Genomic DNA, 12,478 nt, shown 5'->3' on the forward strand with positions numbered 1-12,478 from the left:
ATGGCTCACAGGGCTATACCAAATGAATGGAACTGTGAACTAAAGCGATTTGAAGCATGTTTTTTTTTTGGGGGGGGGGGGTCTGACTTTTTGTGACACCGTGTGACAAAGGGGGAGGGGTCCAAAATCGCATGACGTCATTTATGGACGGCCCCTTGTGTTTTGATGTCAGAGGAGTTGGTCTCGGTAAGAGAGGTAGGGGACAGACAAATCTAGGCTGGAGTGGAGGCCACCACTCTGCCACTTACCAGCTAAAATGCAAACGTGTATGGAATGATAAAAAAAAAGCTTTGCCCCAACACCAGATTGACACCTTTTACAAGGCAGCAAGTCCGCATGAACCACAAATACCTGCTAACACCAGTGGCGAGGGATATCTGAGCCAGTGTTGGGACTCCCCTATGTCGACTTAGGCTGAAATGAATACAGGCAGTCTCGCTTAGCGCTCAAGATGCCTATGTGGAGAAGTGAGCATTCAGGAAATCAGCGCGAAAAGGGTTATACCATTATATATGGGGATGACTTCTCGACAGCGTTATCTCTTATGAACAATAAATGAGGGCTTCATTGGAGTATCAGCGCTATTTTATAAGAGTAATAAAACAGATGGTAAACATTCCATCAAACGATTTTTTTTTAATAATAGCATCAGGAAGTATTATGTACTGTACTCACCAGTGTAACCGCCATATGCTCACTCACCTCGACCGGCCTTATCACTGGCATGTTGACATTCCCAGACATTTTGGGGCTAAGGCAGAGAGACCAAGGAGGAGCAAACACGTCGGCGGACGAGTTTGTCTTTTAAAAATTGGCGAGCGCTGTGTGGCTCAGAGCGTATTGTGATAAAACTGAATATCAAATTAACCTTATGGCGGGACCCCGAGGTCCCGAATAAACGTAAGTCATTGGCTGAGCGAATGTAAATGAAGATGATGTGGGTGCGTTTCCTAGGCCAGCGCTGCTGCGCATTCTACCACTCTGTTTAGGCTGTGCGGGGAATCGTGGTGTTGCCTTTGCTTGGGTGTGTGGGTGTCAGCCCATCTGTCCTATGTGTGTATACCTGTGTATTAGGCACCTCACTTGCCATGTGCCATGGTGCTGTCTCCACCATCCGATGGCGAATGGCATGTCACGATGCGATTGAAGGCAGGATTTACGCTGGGAGGAGCTAACGTGCCCGTGCCATGTGCCCTTGCTCCCGTCGCAGTTGGAAATGCCGGAAAAGGAAATGCACCACCTGTCCCGGGAGGTGTCGACCCTGCGGGACAATCTGAGCAGGGCAAGAGCGCAGTTCGCCACCCTGCGTGGCTCACTGAGCCAGACAGAGAAGAGTCTCCTCGAGATGCTGCACCAACTCAAGAAAAACCATGCTGAGGAGGTACTGTGGCCACCACCAACCCCCCTGTCCCCTTGTTACACGGAGCACGGCTAAAGTGAAACTTCGTTTGTCAAGATTTCGCCGATCTTACATTTACATGCAAATTTCATCAAGCCCTGCCCACTGACCCTTGAGCTACACCCATCTCAAACCTTTTTAACTCCCTACCTTAGCAGCGCTCCCGCCATATATTTTTTCCTGCCTCGGCAGCTCTCCTGCCATATCCTTCACTTGATGACGATTGCTTGTGTTGCGATCGAAACGTCGTGATATTGTTATTATTTTATTATTTTTGTATCTACATGGCCTTACCGAAAGACCCAAATAATGTGTTCACGTTGTGAAGCTGCGTGGCACACAAGCAGAGATAACAAAACCTCAACATATTCGTCAATAACGCTGCAATGGATATTGCTTTGACTTCTCTGATGTGATGAAGGCCCATTGCCTGAAACATCACCTTTTAGAAGCTCTGTCCTATTAAGTGCATCATTATTGATTCATGCGTTGAGTTTTTATTCAGAGTTACGATCTGAACGTCAAGGAAATGGCACATTAAATGAGTGCATTCTGGGAGGTAGCTAGGTGCCCCAGGGGTCAGACATGCTGTGCCAGCATGGCTGAGATGCCAGGATTGAATGTGGATTACAGCTGCCCAACCACAGTGATTAAACCGGATTCTCAAGCATAGTGGTCTCAGCCTAGTTGCAAATGAGTGCACAAAAAACCCATCGAATTATATTTTGGTTCCGTAATAAATTTTGCTAAATTCACTGTAGCGAGTGGTCCATGGTTTTATTCCCAATAATGTTGAAAACGAAAGATAAAAGCAGATCAAACTAAATTTTTGTATCATAGCATCTCCCCACATAATGTGCATGTATTATGTTTTATTGATTAATACATCTGTACGGTGCTGACCAGCATGGGGAAGTATAGTCAAACACATTCCCATGACCGACATGGTGTGAGGAGGCGTTGTGAGTTATTTGTTTTGAATATTGACTCAATTTGAAGATGAACATTTGGGTGCAACGAGTTTCTTCATTATCTTATGATGAAGAACGTTGCCATGTTGTATGCACGCTTACCAATCGTTGATTGATGTATACAATGTATCATGGTTCTATTTTTTGACTTTCTATTATCATTCTAAATATTTTAAACGTGATTGTGGTATGTTCAATAAGACCACAGGTGTTTACCTTGCATATTTTTGTAGTTCTTGATTTGTTTACAATAGAATCTCAATTTCTTATTTTCATCTTGAAAAGCATTCACTGCACGTGTGCGTCCGTCTGCATGCGAGGCGCCTGTATGTGCGTCTCTGTACTCAATGCCCGTGTCTCCGCATTCTTATCTTGTCTCCCTCTGCATGTTCTGCCTTTGGCTATGTACATCTCTCTCCACATGCACTGTCTTTCCATAATGTGTCCAAATTTGTATGACTTGCTTGTGTCTTTGTGTGTATGTCTCTGCATCTGTAATTTATTTTCTTGTGCCTCCTGCCCATGTCTATAGTCTCTTATCTCTCTGTACAACTACATGCTCCGTGTGTCTGTATGTCTGTACCTGTCCTCATCTGCACGCTGCATGTGTCTGTGATGAAGGGCTGTCCACCTATGCATGCACGTGCCTGTGACACTGTGCCCTTCTGCCCGTGAGCAGCTAATGGCACACTCGCAGGCCATCAACAGCCTGCAGGTGGAGTTGGAGGCAGTGCGGTGGGGCGAGCGCGAGGAGCAGCTGAGGCGTGAGCACGATGCGACTCTGCATCTGGCATACATAGAGCTGGCCGAATATCGTGCATCACATATGCACGACGATTCAGAGTACGACGCTCACGTTGTGCACATCACGGTCCTCCAGAAGGTGAGGCCTCCACTCTCGCAACAGCCACCCCCCTTCTTGCAACAGCAATGTGTCCTGCCCAAGCCCACTTATTTTCTCAATATTTTGGATGAATGCTAAACAATTTATTAATATATTCAAATTACATGTTGTAATTACGTGTAATTTAGATGCTGCCCGTCTCCGCCCGCAGGCGCTGAAGGAGCGTGACGAGCTGCTGCGGCGCTCAGAGGCAGACCTGGTGGCGGCGCGGGAAGAGGCGCGAGAGCGCGGGACTGAAACCGAGCGGCTGGGCACCGAGGCCGCGGAGCTGAGAGCGAACATGCGCGACCTCTTTACCAACCAAGAGGTGCAGCAGACCGAGGTGGACAACCTGCGGCATGAAGTACTGGAGCTGCAGCAACGACTGCAGGAGGCTAACGCTTGCTGCGAGGAGACCGGTGGGTAGGGGCCTGTGCTCCAAAATCTTTCTGAATCCACGGACCCATTGAACACTAATTTTTGTCGAGCACTGTGCACCAATAACTTCTTTTTATGAGTTAAAACGAGTAATTCCTCGTTTTTACTTCATTTCCCACGTGGACCACTTCTGCTGTCTAACATAGGACTGCACTGGGTTTACTAACTGCTCTCTCACTAGGCCCTTCCTGTGCATATATTATTATTCTGGACCCTGTGTTTGCATGCAAGCTGGTGAATAGGTCTGAGGGACCTCAGACCTATTCTGTCTGCTACTACTCCCGCTGCTGGTACTCTTCCTCCTGAGCTGCTGCTCCTTCTCTGTCTGCTGCCACTGGTGGCTGTACTGTCTTCATCGCCATGGTTTTGTGTCCCTTCCGACAGGCAATTCTCTGGAGCAACAGACGGACTTTCTCAAGGCCGAACTGGGAGTCTCCAGGGCAGAGGAGGCCGCGAGGGCACAGGAGGTGGTGCAGCTGCAGCACACACTTCAGCACACGGATGCTGAGATGGAGTGCATGCACGGCCAGATCGCCGGGCTGCAGCACCAGGTAACCAGAGCCTTATGCGGCAGCCCCCGCACCTCCATGTGTGTGCATGAGGCCTGTCCTCATCGCCTGAGCAGTGCACCATCGCATGTTAGAGAATGTTTTTTTAGGTAAAGTCACGTAGAAATAAGAAATAATAAAATTAATAATAAACCACCAAAGAATAATTCCTGCAGTCACGAAAGCTCCAAATTCAAGTTTCATTTCGATTTAAAGCTTTCGTGACTGCAATGATTCATCTTCTTTGGTTCTTTCGGTAAAGTCACGTAGAATGAGAATAAAATAATAAATTGATAAAATAAAATAACACAATAATATTCTCACGACGTTTCGGCCACAACAACCTGATGAAGGCCGCTTGTGTTGTGGCCGAAACGTCGTGAGAATATTATTGTGTTATTTTATTTTATCAATTTATTATTTTATTCTCATTCTACGTGACTTTACCGAAAGAACCAAAGAAGATGGTTCAAGTTTCATGTTAGAGAATGGTTTGCAGAAGCATAAATCACATAACTACTTCTGAGAAATATTTAAGTGCCCTCTGGTACCCACACAATAGGAGGAAATACTTTGATATCTGCCCTGCTATGGAGAGTAATGAGTAATGTTCATCACAAAACAGTCTGATCTTTGGTTTTCAGAGCTGGAACTTAGCTCGATTTAGTGTAAAGCCGACATTGTTTTCATGGGCTTTTCTGTGAAGTCATTGATGATCAGGCTGACATCATTAACTCACTGCACATGTGAACCTGGCTTAATCACAGGTGGCTGAAACCTGAAGTGGTTATATAAGTAATATGGATGCAGCCAGGAAGGCAGACAGCCAGAATGGTTTTTTTTTCGAATGTAGTATGATAATGCATTTCTATATGGCAAAAGGTATAATTGTGACCACAGGATCGGTCCTACCCTCATGGCTCTTAATTTTGTCTGCAGATAGGTGAATGTTGGATGAGGTAATTACACTAGACAAGGCAATCCCTGACTAGGCCTTTAACTAATTCACTCCCTCTCATAATTTGTCATGATTCAGAGTTGCGAATGTATTTTCTCACATTTTAATACTTTCAGTTAGAATGAATACAATTTAATTATGAAGTCAGCTGCAGTTTACAGGACTTTTTCTAAAATGTGATTGGCTTGCATTTGTTAGAGAAACAATATAGGCTTGCAGACACACAGCTATATGCACACCACAGAGTTTAAATGACTTAAGTGGTAATTATTTATCTGTTTGCAAGCCAGGCTTAATTACAGCTGGGTCTTTTCCAACCCAGAAAATATTTCCACATTCTGCACACCATATTCAGTATACTTCCCCAGACATGAATCCAACATTGTGGAACGTGTGCGTGCCTGTAGCTGAAGGAGTCGGAGGGGCACGTCCAGGCACTTGGGATGGAGAAGGCGCAGCAGCAGGACGCGCATCGGAAAGAGGCCTGCGAGCTGGCGACAGGGCTGGAGGAGGTCCGGCTCACCCTTACCGATGCTTTTAAGCAGTTCGAGCGCAACTCCAAGAAGGTATCGGCTCGCAAGGGCACGCGTGGTGAAGCCGCGATTGGCACTGAAGAGGGGCGCCACGGTGGCGAGATGTTAACTACTTCGCCTGTATGCAGGAGGTTGTGGGTTTGATCCCAACCCCGACACCTGTATATTTGGAGTTTGCATGTTCTCCCTGTGGTCACGTGGATCTTTTCCGGGTCCTCCGGTTCTTCCTCCACATTTAGAAACGTGCGTTTAGATTCTATAGCTGCAATACATTTCCACATGATAAGCCACTTCGTTGAACTTTCATTTGTGGGCAGGTCGCTTCTGAAAAAGAGCTATATAGTTCAGTAGGCCTTAGCTGGTAAAATAAAGATAATTAAAGTTTGAGTTTTAAGACATTTGTGGCAGCGTTCACAAGAGGAGGAGACCCTTGTGCGGCGAAATATTTATGATGATATACAACGTATTAATTTACTGTGATGAGCCTTCTGCACTCTGAACCAAGCTGTCCGAGTTTGATTACCAACCATGGCTAGCATTGGTGGCCAGTGAAATCTGACCCAGTCTTGGGTGTACCACTTCGTGTGATGAAGTATGATCAATTAATTCCCATGACCGGTATGGCTCAGGGAAACTTTCATCCAGCAGTATCACAAAAACACATTCAGCGGTGGACGGATCATGGCTGTTCATGATGATGATGGTGATGATTACGATGGTAAAACGAACGTTGCCTGTATTAAGGCTCAGGAGGACGAGGACACAATCACTCGGCTGAGGGAGGAGCTCAAGGCGAGCAAGGAGGAGCTCGCAGCGAGTGAGGCGGAGCGCGCCAGTGCCCAGCCGGAGCTCTCCACCCCCCAACAGGGACTGTCGGCGCTGCAGGATCAGCTGACCACGTCCCAAGCTGAGAATGAGGACACTCTGCGTCAGGTAATGCTCCCAGCCTCGTTCCCACGGCCGCTGAGAACCCAGGCTCTCCTGGCCCCGGAACGGCCCAGGTCTGACCGTGACACAGCACTTGAGTCGTCAGGCTGTGTAGGGTCTGACCATCTGCTCCCCTCTGCTACGTGCATGTCCATGCCCTCCCTGTCCTGGTTTGGGAAGCGATTTTAATCTGACCTTTTACTGCAGATTTTGGGTTACTTAATCCATATATGTGGGCTTTTATAGGCGTAATCATGGGTTGTGTGCATGATGGTCTGACAAGATTGGGTGCATCCTGGGTGATTTGGTCAAACATGGGGTATGGACATCTGTGAAAAATATTTTCACAGCTCATCAGACTCCTCCAATATGAATAAAGATTCTGGTTCTAAATGTGTCTGTTGTTGCATCTGTATGTTCTACAATAACCGCACACAGTCGTTAAAATGCTTTTCTCTGTCCCTCTGCCTGTGGCCCAAGCAGCTGTTCGAGAGGAGCCAGGAGCTGGGATCCCTGCATGCGGGGATTCTTTGGTATCAGCGTATGCTGGCCGAGCTGCACACAGAGCTGGAGCAGTACCGCGAAAACGCACAGATCGGACGCTCACAGCTGCAGCATTTGGACATGCTGCGCCAGCAGAGCGAGGCGGAGGTGAGTACACTGCATTCGCACGTCGCAGACAAAGACTCCCCGTATAGCCTTAATAGACTGTTGGGGAAAGTACTGTTAGTGAGCAGCACCTATGAAGGCCGGCATGGCACACAAGGGGGTGATTGGCCAGCACCATGCCTCGCTGCCTTTGTCTCTCCAGTGGTGGTGTTTACACATCGCACCAGGTACTCATTTGAGGCTGGGTCGATCTAGGGGACGCCCAGGACCGGTTCACATAATCGTCACTGGTGTTGGCCATGAACGGGAATCGAACTCGGGTCGCCGCTTTCGAAGGCTAATCGCTACACTACCGCTCCCCACACATTCACTTTCATACACATAGACACGTGCGCGTGCACACACACACTTATAGGCAAACACTTGCTCCAAGCGCCATCCTGAATTATTACATGTCGCGGAGGATTGCTCCACTGAACAAAATAGTGACGCGGTTCAATTTTCAAGTGCAAGTTCGCGTTTAAAGTCAATGTTATAAAATATATATTTGATGGAAGCAGGTTCGTAAGTGCAGGTGTTTGTAAGTTGAGGACTGCCTATATATACACTTATTTTTCACACAGATGTGTATATGCGCACTGGGTTACTGAGCATCCTCTGTTTAGGGACTGTACCACATTACAATCCACCATCCCACCTCTAGTAAAAGTACCTACTACTACTAGAACATCTGCTCCCCTCTGCTACGTGCATCTCCATCCCCTCCCTATTTTTGGTTGGGAGGCAATTATAATCGGACATTTTAAAGTAGCTTTTGGGTTAATTAATCCATATATCTGGGCTTTTATAGGTGTTATCTTGGGTTGTATGGATGGTGGTCACCCATCCAAGTACCATAAAAGTTCAACCCTGCTTTTCTTCCAAGATCTTATAATATTGGGTGCATTCCGGGTCATTTGGTCATAGGTGGTGTGGTGTATGGACATCTGTGAAAATGAGTTTCATAGCTTATCAGATTCCTTCATTTAAAATAAAGATACTGGTTCTGTATGTGTTTGTTGGATTTGTATGTTCTTTAACAACTGCACGCAGTCGTTAAAATGCTTAGCCATGTCCTTCTGCTGCCGTTTGTCCGTGGCCCATGCAGCTCATCGAAAAGAATGAGCACCTGGGATCCCTGCAGGCGGGGATTTTGGGTTACCAGCGTGTGGTGGCAGAGCTGCACGCTGAGCTGGCGCCATGCCAAGAAAACCTGCAGAGCATTCACTTTCAGCTCCAGGATCTGCAAGTGCTGCACCAGCAGAGTGAGGCGAAGGTGAGCAAGTGCTGTTAGCGAGCACCTATGAAGTCCGGCATGGCACAAACGCAGATATATACAGTAATACCATTATTTACGCCGTCCCGTTGTACGTACTTTCACTATTAACGTACTCAAGTCATTGATAGCCAATCGCATGTTATGTACTGTGGTACCTTGCCATAGCGTACTTGAGATTTACGAACTTTACTATAAAGACCCAAATAGTTTACGCTGGATGGCGACAGTAAGGCACCAGATGACGCCCAAGCGTTTGCATCTCTGACTACAGTAGTCACTTTCATGTGTACATGTGTAGTGACTAACTCAGAGACAGTAAGACTTTTAGGCGCTTCTTTTATTTAACGAGCACCATTGGGATAATACAGACACCCTACGTGGGTACACACTATTACCGTTGCTGGCCTATACAAAACACTAACCATCTAACACTGACAGCACTGAACGGAGACAGCGAACACCTATCTAGCAGCGTAATATCGAGTGAAGACGGCAGCGACGATGGCGACAAGACGACAGCGACGAGACGACAACGACGATGACGAGATGGTGACGACGACTATCTAATATATACGAACAGCACGACGAGGATCCCACTTCCAGCAACAGCCACAAGGTCCCTCACAGGGGCCCTTCTTATACTCTCAGCGTGGCCTCGCTCCGCCACGGCCACGCCCCCTCTCTGGAACCTACTAGCGGAAAGGTCACAGAGGGGCCTCCCCTCTGTGACCTTTCCCCTAGATGTCCCCCTCTCGTGTCTATCGTGGCCTGCTGACGTGGGTACTACCATACACCGCAGTTACCCTTTTTTACCAGCAGCCAGCGCTATGCCACTACACATACTCTATCAATATTTTTTCCCCACATACCGGATTTATGGTGAATATTTTTCAAGTGTAAACTAATTTTACATGATAAACAACTAATAATACACACAGTATAATAGACAAATATATCAATAATATGGCAGTCCTCGACTTACGAACGCATTTAGTTCCTGAGGCCCATTCATAAGTCGGAACGGTTCGTAAGTCGGAATACAATAATGTGCGATATTTAAATTCCCATATTGTCAGTGTTATAAAATGTGTTAAGGTTCAACAAAAGAGTTAAACTCGTAAATAAGAAATCATGTACATTTGCATTAACACTAAAAATATAGTGTATCGTAAGTAATACATAAAATGTAGTAAAAATATATTTTTTTCACTCACCGCTTTTAAATCACAAGCGTGCTCACCGCTACACTTCCGATCCGCACAAAGATCCACCGTGTAGCTGTAATAGGCTGTTGGGGCACGTGCTGTTAGCGATAGCCTATGAAAGCCAGCACGGCATGCGAGGGGTTGTGTGCCAGCACCACACCCAGCTGCATTTGTGTCCCGAGTGGTGATGTTTATAAAGCGCGCTAGGTGCTCATTTGAGGCCGAGTTGACCTACGGGAGGCCCAGGAATGGTTCAGATAATCGTCACTGGTGTTGGCCGTGAGTTGGAATTGAACTTGGGTCGGTGGGTTTGTAGCGCAGCGCGTGAACTGCAACACTACCGCTCCCCACACAATCACTTTCACATATACGCACATGTGCGCGTGCACGAGGCTGACTCATGACATCTTGTGGAGGATCGCAGCACTGAACAAAATAGTTCTGTGGTTCAGTTTGGAAGTGCAAGTTCGCGTTTTAAAGTCAATGGTATCCAAAAATTAATACATTTCATAGAAACAGATTCGGAACTCGGGTATCCGTAAGTCGGGTCTCCGTAAGTATGGTGTTCCTAAGTCGAGGACTGTATGTATACACTTATTTTTCACACTGATGGTTGTACAGAATGGATGCGCACTAGGTTACTGAGCATTCTCTGTTTAAGGACTGTACCACGTTACGATCCACCATCCCACCTCTAGTAGAAGTACCTACGACTACTAGACCATCTGCTCCCCTCTGCTACATGCATCTCCATCCCCTCCCTCTTTTTGGTTGGGAAGCGATCTTAATCTATTATTTTAATCCAGATTTTGAGTTAATTAATTCCTAAAAAATGTTTAACATAAAACTTCGTGACTGCAGGAATTCATATTCTTGATTCTTTCGGTAAAGTCACGTACTTTTTTTTAATAATATAAAAAAACCCCACGACGTTTCGATTGCAACACAAGCGGTCTTCATCATGCTTTTATAGGTGTTATCTTGGTTTGTATTGATGGTGGTTGCCCATCCAAGCATTTGAAGTTCAACCATGCTTTTCTTCCAAGATCTGAGATGATTGGATGCATTTCGGTTCATTCGGTCAAAGGTGGTCTATGGACATCTGTGTAAAAGAGCTTCGTAGGTCATTACATTACTCAATTATAAATAAAGATCCTGGTTGTGTGTGTTATTATACCTGTATGTTCTGCAATAACTTCACGCAGTCGTTAAAATGCTTTCCTGTGTCCCTCTGCCGCCATTTGCCCGTGGCCCACGCAGCTCATTGACAGGAATTGGAAACTGGAATCTCTGCAGGCAGAGATTCAGTGGTATCAACGTGTAGTGGCGGAGCTGCACGCTGAGCTGGCGCCCTACCGCGACAACGAGCAGAGTGCACACTCGGAGCAGCAGCATCTGCAGAGCGAGGTGGAGGTGAGTGCACAGCACTCGCGCATCGCACACACACACACACGTATATAATTTGCGTTTAACGTAAATAATAGATTCATGCACACACGATTCAGTGTATTATGATAATGATGAGCTGGTCTAACCATCACGTTAAGCCGTCATGGTCCCCGTTTACAAATACAGACAATTTCATTATTGCTGGACACAGTGATAACGATGAGAATGATTTAGCACCTTTCTGTACACCGGGGCATCTCAGAGCGCTTTACATCACATCTCATCTCAACACGTGTGAAAGGGCACGCCCAATGACAGATGTCCTGTGGGCACAAGGTGACTCAGCACCTGGTGTGCAATTGGCATTTGTCTGCCAGTAGGGGGTGCTGATTGTTGTGTGTAATCCCAGTTGAGCTGGTAGAAGTACTGAGTTGTGTGTAGTGTCTAATGGGTCAGTATGTCCACAGCTTGTCACGGTTGAGGAGGAAGAGGACATCTCTGGCTGCTCACTGGAGCCCGGCATTCAAGAAGCCTCCCAAGACCTGCCCCCCCAGGCCTCGAACACCCTCTGAGCATCTCACAGCCCCCCACACTTCCAGCACCACCCACCCCCACCAGCACCTCCCCTTCTTTACAAGGCATCGCGTTTTAATAATAAATATTTGTATCTAATACTATCGCCTCGTCTCAATTCTTTTGAGTGTTTGGGACACGCGAGTGGCTCACATTTATAATGCTAAGGGCTGTCTACATCCACAGTGTGGCTGTTGCGGAGCTTCTAGAAACCAAATGTGAGGCAGAGTTCTGTGTCCCTTGGGTAATGCCAGCCCTCCAAGGGGTTTGCACTGAGTTTGAGTTGGGGGCGACAAGCACAAGGTTGTGGAGGTGGTGATGGTGGTGGAAATTTAGGAGGATGGCAAGGAGGAGATGCCCATCAATAAACTAGTTGGCCACGGTGAAGCCAGCAACCATAGTCGTTCCTACGTCCCCTGATGTGAGCGGCAGTGCTGGAGGGCAGTTCCACGGTCTCAGACGGACGTGGATACTCATTACCATAATCGCACAGTTATCTTACCTTGGGCAAAGTATTTCAACCAAGAGATTCAGATAGAAATCATCTGTGTGAATAATGTAATTTCTAAAGCAATAATTACCTTCTATATTATATCCCATATAAATATATAAAATTAAGATGATGCTGAAATTGTGATGTTTGCCTAATATGTGAAACTGCCCTACATGTAGTGCCAAACACTGACGCTCTGAAACATATTTCTGCAGCAAATCTGTAGCCCTATCC

The 12,478-nt window shown here is 46.6% G+C and overlaps 1 long non-coding RNA gene across 1 annotated transcript; it reads left to right on the plus strand.

Moving 5' to 3' along the window:
• The first annotated feature begins 10,428 nt into the window (after window positions 1-10,428).
• On the plus strand, window positions 10,429-11,850 carry LOC142922676 (uncharacterized). The gene is made up of 2 exons (XR_012940225.1): window positions 10,429-11,202; window positions 11,646-11,850. It is a non-coding gene; the product is annotated as an uncharacterized LOC142922676 (long non-coding RNA).
• Window positions 11,851-12,478: the final 628 nt, after the last annotated feature.

Source organism: Petromyzon marinus, unplaced genomic scaffold, assembly GCF_048934315.1.
Source record: "Petromyzon marinus isolate PM22_M1 ecotype Great Lakes invasive population unplaced genomic scaffold, UKy_Petmar_22M1.pri1.0 PM_Scaffold_14, whole genome shotgun sequence".
NCBI classification, from domain to species: domain Eukaryota; kingdom Metazoa; phylum Chordata; class Hyperoartia; order Petromyzontiformes; family Petromyzontidae; genus Petromyzon; species Petromyzon marinus.